This window comes from Pristis pectinata, chromosome 24, assembly GCF_009764475.1.
Source record: "Pristis pectinata isolate sPriPec2 chromosome 24, sPriPec2.1.pri, whole genome shotgun sequence".
In the NCBI taxonomy this organism is placed as follows: domain Eukaryota; kingdom Metazoa; phylum Chordata; class Chondrichthyes; order Rhinopristiformes; family Pristidae; genus Pristis; species Pristis pectinata.
This window is the reverse complement of record NC_067428.1, coordinates 4,769,198-4,785,685: the sequence shown is the minus strand read 5'-3', so window position 1 is coordinate 4,785,685 and position 16,488 is coordinate 4,769,198. Positions and strand designations below refer to the sequence as shown.

Below are 16,488 nucleotides of genomic sequence, written 5' to 3'. Positions count from 1 at the left end.
CTCAACAATCAATATCATGGAGACTCTCCATAAAAACGGTGGCTATCAGAGCTAGTCAGAGGCCGGATATCCTGTGGTAAACTACCCACCTAATGACTTCCAAGGCTATTGAACTAACTGAAGACACAAGTCAGGAGAGTGATAGATGTTTATCCACTTTATGACCATGACTCTTATCCAAATGGAGTTAAGCTCCAACGTCACTTAAGCTATATACCATCTAGGATAAAGCAGCCTAGTTATCTGCCACTGTCATCCACCACTCATACTGTGGCTGCAAGATGCACCTTCAACAACACCTCCCTAACACTCAGTTCTTATAACCTGGGGAACTGATCTTTATTGTCACTACTTCAAAACCCTGGAACTCCCCAAATAATAGCACTCTGGAAGAGCCTATACCATAAGGACTATAATGAACTAAGTCTGCAGCTGTCAATCACCTTCATAAGATTAAATTAGGGATGGGAATCAAATTATAGAATATGGACTTTGCTGGCTACACTAAATGAATGAGAAAAAGCATAGATTCCACAGGGTGTCCCAAGATGCTTTACACCAAATCAGCTGCTTGTAAAGTACAGCCTTTGTTGTAATGTAGGAAACAGACCAGCCAATTTATGCAGATTTTGCAAAGCAGTGTCCCACAAATAGCAATGAGACAGTCATATAACTGCTCTTAAGTGCTGGTTGAGGGACAGATATTGTCTGGGATAATTGGAGAAATCCATGCTCATGTAGTACTATGGGATAGTTTTACATTTACCCAGAGGGGCACACAGGGGCTCAATTTAACGTCCCTTCTGAAAGACATTATACTTTCACGGTGATGTTTATCCAATCTAATATAGCAATACACTTTAAATGTCTTCTGCAACTGGTTTCAAGGGCAGATTGAGAGTTGCTTTTATGAAAGAAAGAAAATGCAACTAGTCCAGCATGTGAGTACCTGTTTCAAAAGGAGCTTGATCTTTTCATAAAGACCATACATCAGTTTGTTTCCCCTTTAGGGCTAAGAAGGAGAGATGAATTTGATTAAAAGAGGATACGAAATTTTTTTGAAGAAAGTTGCTTCAAATACATGAAGTGAATAGGCTACTCGGGATAGGGATAACCATACAGCAGACTGCTGTCCCCCAGTACCAGGCTGCAAGAACTGAAATATTAGAGGAGATAAAATGCAGCTCAAATTCTTGTTAGTGATTATCAAATATTAAATGGGACTTAGGTAGTGTATAGGGTACAGCAGTGCTTATTATGCCTGCAAGTGGTCTGAGATTCTTACATTTAGATATGGAATCATATTCTACAGGGAAGGACATTCAGCCCATCCTTGTGCCAGCTTTTGAGAATAACAAATTCAACTGGACGCACTCACCTGCATCTTCCTGACAGCCCTGCAAATTGTACCAATGCAGTTTGTATTAGTGAGGGTTTGGGCACAATCAGATTCAGTCTAACAGGACAGCAATGAAATTGATGACGCAACCGATTCAAATAATATGGCTTGGATCTTCCCAAAATATTCAGTGAAAATTCCAGCTCATCTGTGCTTGATGCCAAGTAAACTGAATATAAAAAGTATGAAGATGGGTGCTATCTCCTTACAAATAGGATTGATTCCAGTCCCATTAACAAGAGGGGAATTAAAAAGCAACCTTTTAATAATAAATGTATCAATCTCTGACAGGACCTCTGACCACAGATCTTCTGAAGGGTGACTTGGCTACGTTTAAACAAAGCTGATTTCTCCATTATAGTTGAAAGGTTAGATTGTACTGAAATGAATAGGAATGAGTAATTCAGCACTGCACAAGTGTGATATGCATAAATCGAGGGGTTTTGAAGTTTGATGATTTTCCCCATGCTGTTTATATCTATCAGTTGTTAATGTGGCCCATCAGACAACACTGGGGCTTCCTCCACTATCACGCATACAATTTTTTCTTAATTTCAATTCTTCTACCTTTAAAAAAAATCACAGATACTCCTCACACCAGTGTTGTGCAGCATGAAAATGAGACTTCTAGGAAACAATACTTCAAAAAAATGGAAAGTAGAAATTACTGATGACCAAAACAAAAAAGTCACATGGCCATACAATTATTAATCAATTTTTGTAGAAAACTATGACCATGTGATTATCGAATACTAAATTGGCTCAGATATTTGTTGTAATGGAAAAGATTCATTGTTTAAAGTGTTTGTGAATATAAAACTAAGAGTAATTTCTCACAATTATGACATAAAACCTATCAGATGCAAGTATACTGAAATAGGTATAGCCAAACCACAGACAGGTGTTAAGATTGACAAATTTTGAGAAAGAAAAAAGTTTTGCTACTTCCTTAGTATTAATTGTTTTGCAGGACCCGGTTAACATTTTGGATCATTTCTTTCCCAGCTACCACTATTGACGTTACTTGTTTTTAGAAAATGAGATACCCTAAATGTATTGAATTATTAACAAATCTTTACACAGTTTGGCCCTTCAAATGCTCAAAAGCTACTCGGTCCCACATTCTCAAGGAAGTCTGCTACAATGTTGTTGGAAGTCAGATCCCAGCCCTGCCTTTGATCTAGTATTGCACTCCTAATTCTCAAATCATCATCATTGTGTTTTGTACATCAATCTCTCCCGGTTTACTTTATTCAATTCATTCTGAAACCAGTTTCTTTTTGTTGGCAGGATGTCAGATATCCACTGCAATTACAGAAAAGTTAACTGATCTGCTGTGCTTTTCTGGCAACTACACATGTGGACCATTTCAGCTGAAGTTGGTTAATATGATATTTAAAAAACCTTCTGCATCTTCCTCCATTATGTCAAGTTGGGTGGGTGGTGTTGTGGTGGGAGCTACCGCGGTTAGCTTTTGTACATCCCCATTTATAGTGGATGTTAATTACATAGTGGTTCCATGAGCACTGCAATGCATTTTACCCCTTCCTAAGTCTAGAGTCATTGTGGCCAACTGCAGTACACTAGATAGGATATCTTCACCCACTGCTGACTGGCAATTAAACCTGGAGCATTTGCATGGTTTAGTCTTGCATGAAACATTACAATTAACCACAAAGCAAGTTTCTCATTAACAACTCTCAAAAATGAAAATAAAATGTTTGCTAATTGTAGTTTTCATGCTTCTACTGTTGGTGGCACAGGGGGTAAATCTGAATAAGAGGCACACTCCCTAACCCTATTAAAATATATAATACCCATGGGGGTCAGATTACTAACAGGCACAAGCTAAAGCTGCTTGTTGCTAAGGCAAAAATAAAAGGAAGTACGCAACATTTAGTGGATTACTGCATTGTTGGGGAATGCATACAAGATGTGTTGTGATTTCCAGAGGACAATCCCAGAAACAGGACCCAGTGATGGAACAATGGTAGAGTGGCTCACTGCTTGACATTAACAATGTCTAATTTGGGCAGAAAATAAAGATTTATTTACATTCTGGGACTTAAACCTAGAATTGGCTTCTTTCATCTTCACCTCACGTAGTTAAGCAAAAATGCAATTTTCTTAAGAGAAACCTCAACACTAATTTTGATAATTTCTTCCAACCACTTCTATTCTTCCCAAAAAATGTTTGAGTCAACTTAAGCTTCCTGTTTTGACTAATTTGTTCATGAGATCTTACTGCTTGCTACCTTGACCCCATTCCCAAACTGGGGATGCCCAAATATCCCTTCCCGGTCTCGCACAAACTGAAACCTACAACCATCTTTCCCACAACTCAAACCCTTATCTTCCTTTGCTGGAGCAGATGTTACAAGTGGCCTGATCTATCATTTTGATGCATTATTCTTTATTATCCCCTCTTCAATATTTGACACCATCCTCCCCACCACTGTTTAGGAAGGTTGCCACTGCTTGGCACCATTCAAACATAATAGTGGCCAGTAATTCGCCAAGCAGTATCTTGCTCCTTCCATCTACACACAGATCTCAAAAATTCCCTAATGATATATCCTCAGCTTCTACTTTATATTGCCTCCAGGCAATCTCATCCAATCATTGGTTCAACAACCATTATAGCAAACAGCTTCAGCTTGCCCAACGTTTCTAGCTTATTTGGCCTCAACCACAATCTAGATAACTTCACCAGATTCCATTCATTGTCAAATATTAACATCCTATTCAACCACATTTCATCTTCCAGACCACATAATCTTTAACAAAAAGATACAACATATGCTTCTGCCTCAATCCCAGTCCCTTTTTAAGTGCTCACCCTTGTGTCACCTCGAGAGTCAACTACTCCAATGCTCTGCTAGATGAATTTTCCATGCACATCAAATGATCCAACCTTGTATATGTTATTCCATGCCATGTTACTGACCCACTATTCTGTTCAGATTGTCTGAGAAAAATTGACACCTGGTCCAGTGATGCAAGGAATTGAAAATTTTTCAATCTCATTTAATATTGAAACAGCAGAAATCATCATTTTGCTTATTTTTAAAATCAAGGAGAAAGAACAGGTGGACATGACATTGTTTAATGAATTGTGTATTGAAATGACTGCATTTAAAATAGAAGGCGAGATATTAAATAAGTCTAATCAGATTTAACAGGGATAAAACCACATGTCCAGATGGACTAGAACCATGAAATATAGAATAATCTAAGAAAGACAGTGGAGGCTTTGCTACAGATATTTAATAATTTATTAGAAATTAGATGACTGGCAGATAGCTAACATAACATGTCTTTCAGAAGAAGCAGAATGTGTCTTGGGAATTACAGACCCATCAGCTTAATATCAATGGTAAGAAAATAATAGAATCCTTACAAGAGAATAATGAATCAAAATATGGAGACGAGGCTGGAGTGAATGTTATCAATTTGGGAAACGATAAACCAGCTACAGCAATAAGGGATAGAGAGTACAAATGTAAGAGTATGTCAGTAGGTAAAGCTGGAGTTTACAAAAATAATAAAAGCTAATGCTAAAGGCTCTGTATTTGAATTTGCATAGCACTTGAAACAAAAGAGAAAGTGAAAATAGAAATAAAGTATGATCCGATGGCCATTACAAATACATGGCTATAGGACAGTACAGAATATTAAAGGGTACAAGACATGTAGGAAGGACAGGAATCTGAGAAAAGTTGGAGCACTGCCTCTGTTAATTAGTGATGTTCTCAGTGCAAATAGTGTGGGATGACCCTGGTTCAGGAAACAGGATGTACAAGCGGTTTGATGGGAGGGGGAGTGGGGAAAGAGAAATAATTAAGGGAAGGAGTCACTTGTGGGAGTGGTGTACAAACCCCGAACAGTATCCACACAGTAAGATGGCGTATAAATGAAAGATTAACGGGAGCTTGTCAGAAAGTACAGCAATAATTATGGGGGATTTTAATGTACATGTAGACTGCAAAAAACAGAATCAAATGGTGAAGGTAGCCCAAGTCATTAAGTATTTTTGGAAAATACTGAGGCAACCAGAGAGCAGGCTATACTAGACCTAATATTATGCAACAAGATAGGATTAATTAATAACCACATAGTGAAGGCACCCCCTATGTAGTAGCAATCATAATATGATTGAATGTTACATTTAGTTTGCAGGGGAGAAGGGGCCAAGACTAGTTTTTTTTAAAAAAAAGACTTAAATAAGAGCAAACATGAAGGCATGAAAGCAGAGTTAGTCAAGGTGAACTGGCAAACTAGGTTAAGGGACTGGCCTATTGAGATGTAGTGGCAGACATTTAAAGGGATCTTTCAGAATACACAAAATAGATGTATTACAATGAAAAGGAAAAAATTCCAAGGAGGAAGACCCATGATCAATGGCTAACTAAAATCAGAAAGATAAAATTAAAAGAAAGAGTATATAATTGCAAAGATGGGTGACAAATTAGAAGATTGAGAAAAAAATTTAAAAATTGAAAAGAGCAATTAGAGTACGAGAAAAACCAAGATTGATAATACAAAAAGAAATGGATTGTGTTTTTATAGAAGTTTTATATAAAAAAAGTTAAAGTAATACTGGTCCTATAGAAAGTGAATCTGGGAAATTAATAAATGGAAAATAGGAAAGCAGCAGGGTATTTTTGCATCGAGAAAACTTGGTAACATAGAAATAGCTATACACAAGGGGAAAAAAAAAATCACATGAACAGGGAAGTGGTACTGAACAAATTGTTGGAACTGTGGACTGACAAGTACCCAGTTCCCGATGAACTTCATCCTAGTATCTCAAAATGGGCATCTAGTGAGATAATTGATGCTTTGGTTTTAGTTTTCCAAATTTCCTTAGATTCAGCGAGGACTCCATTAGACTGTAAAATAACAAATGGGATTCTTTTATTTCAAAAGGGAGGAAGATGGAAAGCAAGCCTGTTAGCTTTCTCCATTACACATGTGATTAATGATGTTATAGCTGGGGACTTAGAAAAATTCAAGTTAATTAGGCAAAGTAAACATGGTTTTCAGAAAGAGAAATCACAGTTGAATAATGTTAGGAGATCTTTGAAGAAGTGACATATTGTGGATAAAGGGGAACCGGTGAAAGCTTCATGCTTAGATTTCCAGAATGCATTTGTTAAGGTCATTGCAGAAAATAAAAGTTCAGGGTATTGGTGAGGACAGAGTAGGCAATATTGGTTGGCAAGATGTCACAAGTGGTTTGCCACAGGCATCGCTGTTCTGTCTTCAATATTGTACAATTTAAATAAATGAAAACTGAAGGTGTGGTTGCTAATATATGCTGATGACACAAAGTGATTAAGTTTTGAAGAGGACACAAGGAGACTACAAAGAAATTTAGATAGATCAGCTGAGCAAGCAAATATCTGGCAAATGGAGTCCACTGTGGCAACATGTGAAATTATCCACTTTGGCAGAGAAAAAGTATCTGAAGTGGTGAAAGATTGGAGAGCTCTGAGATGCAGAGGGATCCACATGTACTAGCACGATTCACAAAAGGCTTGTGTGTAGTGATGAAAGTTATAAGGAAGACTAACAGAATGTAATCGTTTAGAGTTGAATACAAAAGGAGAGAGGGAATGCTTTAGTTGTAAAGAGCTTTGGTGATGTTAATGATTTGGAAACAGGGCAGAAAGAGTTTACTAGCTTGATACCCAGAATGGGCTGGCTATCTGATGATGAAAGGTTGGACAGGTTAGGCTTGTATTCACAGGAGTTTAGAAGAGTGCGAGATGACTTGATTGAAGCATTGTATCCTTGGGGGTTTTGAAGAGAAGTTTCATCTTGTGGGAGAAACTGTCACCATTTGAAAGTAAGGCATCACTCAATTATGTCAGAGAAGGGCAATTTTTTTTCCCCCTCTCAGAGGGTTGAGTATCTTTGGAACTCTATTCCTCAAAGAGAAGCAGAACCTTTGAATAATTTTTTTTATGGCAATGTTAAATTGATTTTCAATAAGCAAGGGGACTTTAGATTGAGGGGATAGGCAGGAGGTTACAACTGTATCAGCTGTGATCTTATTGAATGGCAGAGCTGGCTCAAGGAGCCTACTGTGTCTAGCCTTCTCTTTCCTTGCTCCCCCCACCCCCATATTTTCAAACTAGCACACATGCCTTCTGCCTTGTGGTCTGGAACTTCCAGTTCACTTCCCTCAGCTTCTTAAAATTTATCTTTTTAATCAAACTTTGATTACCATACCCAATATCTTCCTTAGCTTTGCATCCATTTTTGTCTGATTAAGACGCTGAAGCACTTTGGGATGTTTCCTGATGTTGAAAATGCCATAAAAATGCAAATTTGTGGGTCAATAAGTTAATTGCCCCCAGTGTGTAGGTGGGTGGTAGGACCTGGGGAGAGAGGATGGGAACATGGGGAGAATAAAAAGTAATACATTTATTGGAAGATTAGTGTAAATGGGTGGTTGATGGACTTGGTGGGCTGAATGGCCTATCTGTGCTATATCTTAAAATTGCTATACCTCCCTATGACTCAGCCTATCTGAGAGATTCTATAAACTGTCAGCTCCTTGCTCTTACACAAAGTAAATGAGTGAGGAACCAATAACATAATTACATGTCTGGCAGCCTCTTAGGATGCCTAACAAGCAAAGACAGGCCTAGAAAAGTAGTACATCTTATGAACAAGAGCAGTGGCTAATATATGCTTTTGAGGAACTTCTAATTAGTGCATCCTTGTTTTTGGGACACATTCTCCTCAAGATTTTTCCTCCACCCTTCTCAAATTATTTCCAGCCTGAAAGTAGCAGCTAATCCAGACTTTTTCTGATGATGCTTAGAAGAGCTGATGCAGGCAGCTGGAAATTTGTGTTAACCTACAGATAGATTCTGAACAAACATCATTCTCTGTACATTTCAGCTACCATTGTGAAACCTTCCATAGATTGAGCTTAGATGCACCCAGCACAAAAAATGTTTAAATTTGTTCCAAGTTGAAAACAAAAATTAGATCAGAACACTTTCAAGGTTTGGTAGTTCATGACACATTGTTATTTTAGATGACAATCTGTACCAATAGTGGGAATGGTATTGTAAATATTTCATACATACAATAATATTGTTCCAAGAAATGTACTTATGAATGAAAAAGCTGGGAAGGATTCCTTTCATCCAGGGCCACACAAATAATATGCTTCTATCTGAATTAGTCAATTTTAAGACAGATTTAAATCAGGCCCTGTAATTTTATGCAATCCTAATCTCCTTCACCCAAAATAGACTGATTTTTCAGCAGTTCAGGACCCACTGGTTTCTGAACTGAACTCTGGAATTTGTTCTCTGAACTCTCTATATGCATTTTTTAGGATGCTCCTTAGAACTGACCTCTTTGACCACACTTTTGGTGACTAGCCCTTTTATGTCTGTTATTTGACAGCATTCCTTTGAAGGATCTTGGGATGTTTTGCTGCATAAAGGTGCTGTGTAGACATAAACTGTCACTGGGAGATTGGTGTTCAGATTGGGAGATTAGGGTGACCTGGGTGTGAGATTATTTGATTTTACTTATTTATTTCTAAATACCATAATAGCCCTAGTGGATTTTACTGCTGGTAAAGCAAGCAATAAATCTGTATTTAGTACTGTGCCTGTGTTTCTGGGGCTTATTGACGATGCTTATTTTGTCTTTAACTTTATTTTTGGAAACTTTTTTTCCAAATACAGTGACAGTAATGTTAACATGCTACTTAAGATCAATTACTGACTGCTTGTAAAATACAGTGATACAGATGTCACTATTTTTGAAAAACAATCATCAAATCATATTTTGGTGCCAATACCAAATACCACGAAGCCTGCTACTGAATCCCACTTCCAGATAAGTGAACTGTTAGGAAAGCCTGTACGGTTCTGTCAGGTGATTGTAAGATGTATACAACGATCCAGAGCAGAGATGTGTTTTGGTTTTTTCCTTCAAAGGTCACTCCCCTATTGTAATACAGCATAGATCCGTTCAATTCTTCCTTGCTGACTGTACCAAAGTAATGCTAAAGCCTCATAACATGAAGTATCAATCTCCATATCTGTGGGTGGGTTTGGGCGCGTCATTAAACTGAAAGTTCTCAGCTGGTCAAAGGGCACAAAACAGATTGCAAGCCTCGAACTCAGTGGAACATTTTTTTACATGAAGGAAAAAATCTACTTGCCATTTATCGGAGTTTAACTTCATTAAAGATTGACAGGAGCTGAAGCGGTTGACCCGGCAGCAGAGTTTTATTCTTAAGGCACAGCGTTTGGCCAGTGCTCCCCGTCGTTGTTACATCGTCAGCAGCACGTTGGAACCGGGGTCCAAGATCAGCCACAGCGGAATATTTTAATCACAGAAGGTGACCAGTTATCAACAAAAATGCAGCAGGAAGCCACTTTTGTCAGGGAGTCAAGGCCAAAGGTCAGACAGCTATCGCATGCAAACAGGATGCTGTCAGCTTTTCCCCAATCGAACCACGGTTCTGATCGAGTTATGCGTTGAGTGCTGAAAAGTAACAACCCGCTCTAATATTAATGATTGGGTAGGAGTACTGACAACTGGAGCTAGGATTTTCGTGGAGGATATTCTTGGGAGAAAGGAGTTGACAAACAAGAGGATGAAAATTATATGTATTAAAATGAGCACTGGTTTGACTAGTCATCGTGGGAAGTGACTTCAGCAAACTAGGGGCAAGTGCACCATGGGGCGACCGTGTTAAATCAGACTAAAAAAACAGCCAGTTAGGGACTGTGGTACAAAAAGATACGTAAGAACAGGAGTGAAAGTACAATCCAAGAAAGATGGTGGTCAGTACAGAATGAGTATTTGAAATTTTACCAAAAAAAAGTCAGTTGTAAAGTTGTCCTGTTGCCATATAGATTTGTGCGCCAGTTTTCGTGGCTCCCAGTTCATAAACGAGAAAACCCCACCAGAGTTTACTCACAGGTGTTAGAATTAGGCTACCTTGCCAAGGTATGCTAGAAGTGCCACATGGCCTTGTGGCTGAGCAAATTGGTTGCTGAAACACGATCAGCAGCATATTTACCTCCTCTCCGCCCCTATTACCCCCTCCCCTACATGGAAACACAAACACTACTAGTGCACCTCGCCCATCCGAGATAAACCATTTCATAGTTGACATGAATTGAAATGCTTGCGGATTTAAACAAAGAATACACCATTTGAGTTGACCTTTCTGTCAAGTTCTTTCTTAAAGGAGCAGGGATTTAATCTTTCTAAAGGTCAACAGCCAAAATAAACATTTCTAACCTACTTAAAAGTTTAAAGGCAAGCCAACTAGTCACACATTCCAATAATAATCAAATCGTCTATTCTTACTGCATTAAAAATCCTCAATCATTTCCAAAATCCTTCATTTCTTACCCTAATATGATAATCCCCAATTTTTCTCAACTCATCCTCGTAAACAAGAACAAAATTTAGATATCATTCTTGTTACCTGGCCATGCATTCCTGCTGAAATCTATGCAAGTCAATATCTACTGATCTATGGGCAAGGGATCAAAATAGGATACTACGTCCAAATTACCTAAAAGTACACTGTTTACTTTTATACTTTGTTAGACCAGCATTTATAAGTAATGCTTTTCTCTTTCACATGACCATTGCTTCTTTTGGCAGATTTCTAAAATCTCAATTCCAATCCCAACACTGATTGGGTGACCACTTCGTCGAGCACCTTCGCTCTGTCCACCGCAACAGCCAGGACCTCCTGGTGGCCACCCATCCCACTCTGACATGTCTATTCATGGCCTCCTCTACTGCCACATTGAGGCCAGATGCAGGTTGGAGGAACAAACCCTCATATTCTGCCTTGGGAGTCTCCAACCTGATGGCCTCAACATCAATTTCTCTAACTTCCAGTAACCTCAACCCTTCTTCTTCTCTTCCCCCCCCCCACTCCTTTGTCTTCCCTTATTCCTGTGGCTCCCTTCCCCACCTTGATGACCTGCTTATCTCCTCCACCTTTTACTCCATGGTTCACTGACCTCTCCTTCCAGATTCCTTCTTCAGCCCTTTGCCTCTTCTACCCATCACCTCAGCTTATTACATCTCCCCCCTCCCCCCCCCCACCCAACCCCTCTCACCTGGACTCACCGATCACCTGCATGTGCTCCTCCCCCTACCTTCTTATTCTGGCTTCTGCCCTTTTCCTTTCCTGTTCTGATGAAGGGTCTCAGCCCGAAACGTTGACTGTTTATTTCCCTCCACAGATGCTGCCTGACCTGTTGAGTTCCTCCAGCACTTTGTGTATTGCTCCAGATTTCAGCATCTGCAGAATTTCTTGTGTCTCCCATATGTCATTGCTCATATTTTAAAGGTATACATGCAAAATAACTAATCTTGAAAAAAAGTGTGTACTCCTCCTTCAAGAGTTTTAGATCCTTTGAACTATTCAACAAATTAATTAGTTTTTTCTTAAAATGAAGAAAACCCATTTGGTACATTTTATGGTAATCATTCACAAATCATACTTCAAAATTCATGAAAATATCCACAACATTAACAGCAGTAAGCCAAAATATTACAGTCAGATACTGTTTATAATATGCAACAAACTTGATGACATTTGCTCATTTGCAAAATCCTGAATTTTTATCCAAAGTCTGTCTTATTTTAACTCTTGAATTTCCCCTGGAATACATATCTTATATACACCGAAAGTTTGTGTATTTCAATTCTTCATTAATGTTGAGCAAACAACAAACTGCTGGAGAAACTCAGCCAGTCAAGCAGCATACATAGAGGCAAAGGGATAATCTATGTTTCAGGTCAAGAATGCATTGGGGATACTGGACTCAGGACTCTGATGCAGGGTTTCCACCTGAAACGTCAATAATCATTTTGCCTCCTCAGATGCCGCCTGCCCTGCTGAATTCCTCCAGCAGTTTGGTTTTTTTATTTTGCGCTCCAGATTCCAACATCTGCAGTCACTTGTGTCTTCATAAGTGTGTTAATTTTAAACACAGAAGTCAGCAAACCACACCACAATTTCAACATCAAAGCAGGAAGCTAGTGTTCAACAAAAATGTTCCCTCTGTGGCCTGCAGTAATCATGCACCAACCTGCACCTGTAATTTATACATCCAGGGAACATCGCACAAGGTTCCTGTTTAGTGAATGACTCAATGATCCAGAACACCCTACGCAAAAGATGCATTTCACTGTGTGTTTTGATGTACATGTGACTAAAGATATCTCTGATCTCTCTGACACACACTGACCAGCTGACATAAACCCATGCATAAGTGAATTTTCAAATAATTATAATTAATTGCATCTTGGAATGAAATTCGTCACTCCCTGAGATGTCACCTTGGCTGACAAGGACAAGGCCTGCATTCACAGGGCCTAATGTTTTCAAACATTGATGAAAAGTGGAACAAATTAAACAGGAGCTTTGGTGACACCATGACCGTGGACATGAGAAGGTCGAGCCTCAGAGGGAGTGGCCCAGAAAGAACCAGAAGCTTCTTCCTCTTCTGACGTTCATTACACTGCTGCCCAACTGAAGGCAGAAAGTGGCCCAACAGCACACCAATTAGCCACTAGTTTTCACATCATTAAAAAGGAAAATTAACACCATAAAGGTACAGGAACTTGCGCTGCTACAACAGACTGAAGTCTAAGCCCACCTTCCTTTTAATATTGGGGTCTTTTAAGGCGCTCGCCCTCTTGCTGACTCAACCTAACTTCATTGGTGACTTGTCCCACCCTCCCCAACACCTGCGTCACACACAGCCCCCAGCGCCGATTGCTGATTGGCCAGTGTCCCCGTCAGACACGCACCCCCCCCCCCGGCAGCTAATAGGTTAGGTAGTACCGCGTCGAACCCCCGCCTCCCGCTCCCTCATCCACTTCCTGTCCGCGCGTTGGATTGTGGGAACCGCAGTCCCCTTCCCCGCGCTGCCAGGCAACCGGCCGGCGGCCGGCGGACTACAACTCCCGGCGGCCGCGGCGCCGCGCTTGCGCGCTGCCCCTCCTCGGTCAGTCTGGGGGGCGAAACGTAAGCAAATGTACAGTAGAGAGTACAGTGGGGGAGAGAGGAGCCGGCCGGCGCGCCGCTTTCCCGCCCAACTACAGGCTGCCAAGCGTCAGCTTTACCTCGGCTCCGAGGCGCTCAGGCGGTCCGGGGGAAGCAGAGGCGAAGGTTGAGCAGGTAGGCGGTGGTCTGGAGTCCGGCTGTGTTGAGGCCCAGGTTGGATGTGTCACCCACACTCCCTCCCTCACTCCCTCCCTCCCTCTCACTCACTGCCTGCCAATGGCCCGTATGTAACTCACTCCCTTCCTGGTTCCACCAGGCCCTCCCCCCTCTTAAAGCGGTCCTGTGCCCTCCCTCCCTCCGAGTCTCAGGGTCCTACCGCCTCACCTCCATCCTCCCCTTGCAGAACAAAATGCAGGAAGCCAACGAACGGCATCAGCCTCGCCTCCCCAATGGCAGCTATCTCCTTTTATCTCCCCCCGCCCCCCCCCAACTGTGAGGGTCTCCAGTGCCCCTCCCCATAAAGCACCCACCCTCACTCTTAAAGCTGTAAAGTACCCCCTCCCGCTGCCGTGCTCCTAACCTCTCCCTTCACCAAAGTAAACCAGAATCAATTTCTCTCATCAAAGGCGTTTTTGTTTCTTTAGTGTTGCTGTAATGATGGGTCTCCCTGCTGTGTCCCCACGGCTTTCCCAGTATTTAAAGCTGTGATGATCCCCCCTTCTTGGGGGTCAGACTGTGATATTTTTAAAAAATACCATCTTAAACAATAGGATGACCAGTGGGGCAGTGTGCTGGCTGCAAGGGTTATTATTGGCTTTGTCTAGTTGGATCTCACAGGTTTTAGTCAAAAGATTCAAAATAATACATGAATTGTACTATTAATAAGTGAGAGTTCTGGTGATTGCAGCTTTAGCTTGAACATACTGAAGCAAGAGCAAAAGGCAATCTGGTCTTTCTCCTAGCAAGATACCAGCATGAAGATGAAGATCAATTGAGCAATCTTAATTCATCCATTTAGATCAATCCTTCACAACCACGATTGCTTTATCTGATTGAATCTTATTCTATGATTTTATTTCCACCATTCTGCAGTCCATTCCCTAATGCATATCACACATTAGAAAGTTCCATTTTTTAATTCCATTTCAGTGAACCATTTATTTTTTAAATATATTTTAATGAAACTATGTAAGTGCAAGTTATTGTCGATATCAGTACACTTGTTCCATTTCAGCCATATCCCTTTGTAATTTAATGGATTCCATTCCTATTCCATAAACTATCCTATCTCTGAGACGTTTTCTTTTAAAATAAAAAAACAACATAGATCTCCAGTCTGCCCTCATAACTCAGAAGTTTGACTCGGGGGAATGGTTCTGATGAGGGCTCTTCGACCTGAAATGTTAACTCTGTTTCTCTTTCCCCAGATGCTGCCTGACTTGCTGAGTGTTTCCAACAATTTCTGTTTTTACTTTGACATTAGGCCTCTGATTCAGGTTCTCAAATGATTCCTTGGGTCTTGGTAGACAGAGCTGACTACAGTGCTCCAGATACCATTTGACAAAGCACTATACAGTTCAATGGGATCTTCTTTAGACCTGTTTTGTCCCAACAGCTCCAGACTCTTGCCTTTGTTGAGCCGTGCTTTGCATTATTAAATATGCTAACTGTTATAGCCTAGAAATTGGATCTGCCATTGTCATGCACAAGTTTTGCAGAAAATTTGATTGCATTAGTGAACACTTCTGGATGAAGCTGTGTCCATTGGGAAATTGACCTGTGTACCTCTGTGCAAGTTCACGTTTTGTTTTAACAGGTTTCACATTTTTCCGGTGTAAGTTGCACACTAATTACATCACAAGTTGCACGCTGCGTGTTTGCTCCCTCACTAACATAGAATTCTAGCTTTTGGGTGGAACCTTCAACTTTCAGTGAACAGTCACAAGAAATCCTGAGGTTGTGATCCTGAGAATTGCACTGAGGTTGCCATTGAGATGTAAGTTAAAGAATGTCTGATACCAAGGTCTTACAGATGGTGTCTGCCAGTTTCAGTTTTCAATGCTCAGGTTGCTTGGCACCTCGTTACTGATTGCAGCCTGTTTACATTTTTTATCAGGGTTACATGCTGTGATCTCTGCCTCATTTTGATCACTTTGGGGGTAGGGAAAGACTACCTGCATATACAGAAGATTGCCATATCCCTGCTCCTTTGCAATTTTACACAGCATGGCCAATTGGATGAGGTAGCTGAGTGTGTCAATCTCCCACTGATGTCGTCCAATTTGAGCTACAGCTAATGGAAAAGGAGCAGAGAAAATTGGTTGAAACACGAGAGTCATTCATCAGGTATTCAACAGGTTGAGCAGCATCTGTGGGGGAAAGGAACTGTCGATGTTTCAGGTCAAGACCCTGCATCAGAACTGAGAGTGGAGAGGGAAGGTGGACTGTGTAAAGAGGAGAGGAAAAGGGATGAGACGGGAGGAGGTAAGCGGACCGAGGAGGGGTGAGGGATGATGGGCAGAAGGGGTCAGGTGCAGAAGGAGGGGTGGAGTTCGGAGACAAGAGGCAGTGGATGATAGGTGGAAGCAGATAAAAGTTTTTAAAAAAAGGCAAATCGAGCTGGGTGGGGGGGATGAAGGGGAGGGTGAAGGTGGAGACACAAAGGCTATAGGTGCTGGAGTCTGGTAAGTGAGGAAGGTGATAATGTATTGCCACAGCAAAATTTCTTGTGTCTCCAAGGTGATAATGGGAATTATTAAGGGCAGATGGGGGAGGGGATCCAGTAGGGTGAAATCTGTGGGTAACGGGTGGATGGAACCAGGAGGAGGGGTGTTGGAAAGGGAACAAAAATGGGAGGACTGGAGGTAGATCAGAAAGGGGGGGAGGGGTACAGGAGGTAAGGGTTACTTGAAATTGGAAAATTCTGTGTTCATACCATTGGGTCGTGGACTGCCTAGGTGGAATGTGAGGTGTTTCTTGCTCCAAATTCCACCATCTGCAGTCTCTTGTGTGTGCATGCATCAGGTATTCTTGTATTGATGAGTTCACAAGAGAGGATTTC

The 16,488-nt window shown here is 40.9% G+C and overlaps 1 protein-coding gene across 4 annotated transcripts in view; it reads right to left on the bottom strand.

Annotated features, from left to right (window-relative positions):
- Window positions 1–16,030, bottom strand: part of LOC127582697 (zinc finger and BTB domain-containing protein 7A-like) — a 131,287-nt gene extending 115,257 nt beyond the window's left edge. For 3 of the 4 annotated variants that reach the window (XM_052038259.1, XM_052038260.1, XM_052038261.1), the window contains exon 1: window positions 13,547–16,030. The gene's annotated coding sequence lies outside the window, so the exon portion shown is untranslated. Of the gene's footprint in view, window positions 1–9,599; window positions 9,878–13,546 lie in introns of those variants that run through there. The other variant, XM_052038262.1, reaches the window with a different exon arrangement.
- Window positions 16,031–16,488: the final 458 nt, after the last annotated feature.